Here is a 2,903-nt window from a genome sequence, read left to right as displayed (position 1 = left end):
TAATTGCCATATTCTGTAGATTTCTGAAATATTTGAATATTTGTTTGACCTTGAAAACATATCTAATGTGACTACATAAGTTCGATTGTGTTAGGTGACTAATTACTAATGTGCATTTCCATACTATCCTAAACAGTTGGTAATAATAACTAGAAATTTGCACTGCATTGTTAAATTATATATATATATATATATATATATATATATACCTTGAACAAGATTAGAAATGTGTTTTAATAAAATTAATCTCAAATTTATATCAATATACAAAATTTGTATACAATATACAAAAGTCCAATCCAATGTAAAATATTTAAGCTAGTAGTTGCTTTTGAATAGTTGATTCAATAATCAACCTTTTTATTTATCATAACGATAATATCCTTGTTTTCAAAGTCGATTCAATAATCTACTCTTTTATCCTATCATAGCAGTATCCCTTTTTTTTTTTCCTTTTCAAAACAAGATTCTGAAGTAGCTTTATCATTTGTTGTTCAGACTCTGCTTAATGGGATTATCTCAAATTCTGGGTAATCTGTTAGGCTGGATCATCTCAGCTAGCGACTTCAAAATTGTTCTGAGCAGTTTATAGTCCAAAAGTCAATATTTAGATGCTGTTTCTTGGTTTAGTGGCATTATCATAGTCCTGGAGGAATGATCAAGGTGGGATTTCCTTTGGAGATTTCAAAGTTCACTGTTAGGCATGTTCATGGTTCTAAATTAGAAAGAATTATAAGGGCCTTATTCTACTTTACTTAAATTTTCTGATGTTTAACCTGGGTTTCCTGGTTTATTTGGATCCATATAGAAAGCAGAGGCTCTAGTTATTGGTGTTTCCCATACAATGTAAGAAAGAATTGAGATAGTTCTCTTTATAAGTTGAATTTTCTTGCTTTTGGGATAAATATTGTTAATATTCCCCCCGCCAAATTACTACAAGCTCTTTGCCAAGGTTCGCTTTCTGCCCATAGTTTGTCAATTTCATCCTTATTACACGGCAATATAATTTGTCTTATATCTACTCTTTTTAATTGACAAAGTTTCAATTTTCCTTTGAGAATTAACTCAGAAGCATTTTCCACATAAGTTTTTCACTTTTACTTAGTTTAAGTGTTAAAAACATCCATTCTCAGGTTAGATCATTTATTTTTATTAAAAATTCTGCAGGGGTATCTTCCTACAACGTTGGTGGAACTCTGAAACACAGCCTGTTCCAATACTGAGGGGACATAAGAGCTGAGTGAGCAGCCACATAGCAGGACACCTGTAGGGACATATTACACAGGCCCATATTTTTTTTTTTTCAGAATAGGAAAATTTATTACTGTGCTTCCACTGTCAAAATTTAGGATCTTGGTCTTTCCTTCTTGCCTTTGTACAGGGCCAAAAGGGACACGTTGGCTACTTTAACAACCTTAAAGTGGACTCCAAGGAATATCACCTACAGCATGACCCTTTCTACCAAATCCAGCAACCAGAACTTCATCGTTTTCCTCAATGAAGTTCAAGCAACCATGGGGACGAAAGCTGTGATCTTCTTGCCATTCTTGATGAGCTGCACCCTGACACACTTCCTGATAGCAGAATTTGGCTGCTTGGCTTCAACTCCTACTTTTTCCAGCACGATTCCCTTGGCATGAGAGGCACCTCCAAAAGGATTGGCCTTCAGGGCTGTGCCCAAGTGGGCTTTCTTGTACTGTTTGTCATGCCACTTCTGGTCCCGTCGGTGGCTGCGGAGCTTCCTGGCAGTACGGAGACCACGACACTTGCCCATCTTGCCGACGCCACGGGCCCGAGAGAAAGAGCACAGGCCCATATTTTTACATTGTATGGACACCAGACTTTCAGGCCACAGTTTGAACCTGACCACACAGAAGGTGGTCACCTAGCCTTTCCAGAAAACCTGATGCCATCCTAAACAAAGGATCAAGATATGCTAACATCGCTCTGCTCCTTCTTTGTAATTATAGCAGATTGCCTGGGGAACAGGAATTAATTCAGTCTATGTGACAGGGCAGCCATAGTTGCAGATGTGACCTAAGTCATTCTCCTCCGCTACCCCAGAAACAGAATGTTAATGAACTTGCCCCTTGGTTTACCTTTTGATATAAAAGCTGTTTGGATAATAACTGTGGGTGATCTTCAGAATCTGGATGAACCCGAAAACTCCCTCCTGATATTGCTGTGTGAATTGTGCCTCAGTTATTCCCATGCCTCTACACTGGTCTGAAAGATAATTTATGTCGAGGCTGGACCTTGACAGACACTGCACTCTCTAGGACCTCCACAGTGGGACAAAACCTCCCCCCCTCCCCCCACTCCCTCAGCTTTTCTAGCCAGAAAGCAGGAGAGTACCCTGCAGATAGTCTCCCCCAACACCCAACCATATTTACTTGACCCTCCAAGTCACTAGCCCCATCCCTTTCCACCCTAAAACTTGCCTATCCTCCTGCAACCTCAGTGGAACTCTGAAACACATCTTGCTACAATACTGGGTGACAAAGAACGTACTACAATACTGAGGAGATCAAGGGCTTGCTATAATACTAAAGACACCAAGAGCTTACTACAACACTGAGGGAACCAAGAGAGAGGACCAACAGGGCAAACCAGGAGAGCAGACTTAGAGAGACCTCAGAGGCTTCTTGAGACAAAGGCATTGACAATACATAGCAGACCAAGAAAAATTCCCAAACACTCAGACATCCACTGCAAGGATTGGACCAAGATGCTAAGACACTGCCAGCCTCATTTGTGGAGGAAGGTCATTGGTTAATTAAATAAAGAAGCTGCTTGCCCTGATAGGCGAAAACATAGGTGGGAGGAGTAAACAGAACAGAATGCTGGGAGGAAGAGGAAGTGAGCTCAGACTCGACAGCTCTCCTCTCGGGGGCAGACGCCTC

The 2,903-nt window shown here is 40.3% G+C and overlaps 1 pseudogene; it reads right to left on the bottom strand.

Moving 5' to 3' along the window:
• Nucleotides 1–1,305: 1,305 nt before the first annotated feature.
• On the bottom strand, nt 1,306–1,804 carry LOC102002209 (annotated as a pseudogene).
• Nucleotides 1,805–2,903: the final 1,099 nt, after the last annotated feature.

The sequence above is a fragment of the Microtus ochrogaster genome, linkage group LG1 (genome assembly GCF_000317375.1).
Source record: "Microtus ochrogaster isolate Prairie Vole_2 linkage group LG1, MicOch1.0, whole genome shotgun sequence".
Taxonomy (NCBI): Eukaryota; Metazoa; Chordata; class Mammalia; order Rodentia; family Cricetidae; genus Microtus; species Microtus ochrogaster.
The sequence above is the reverse complement of the archived record's forward strand: the minus strand, read 5'-3'. Positions and strand labels throughout refer to the sequence as shown.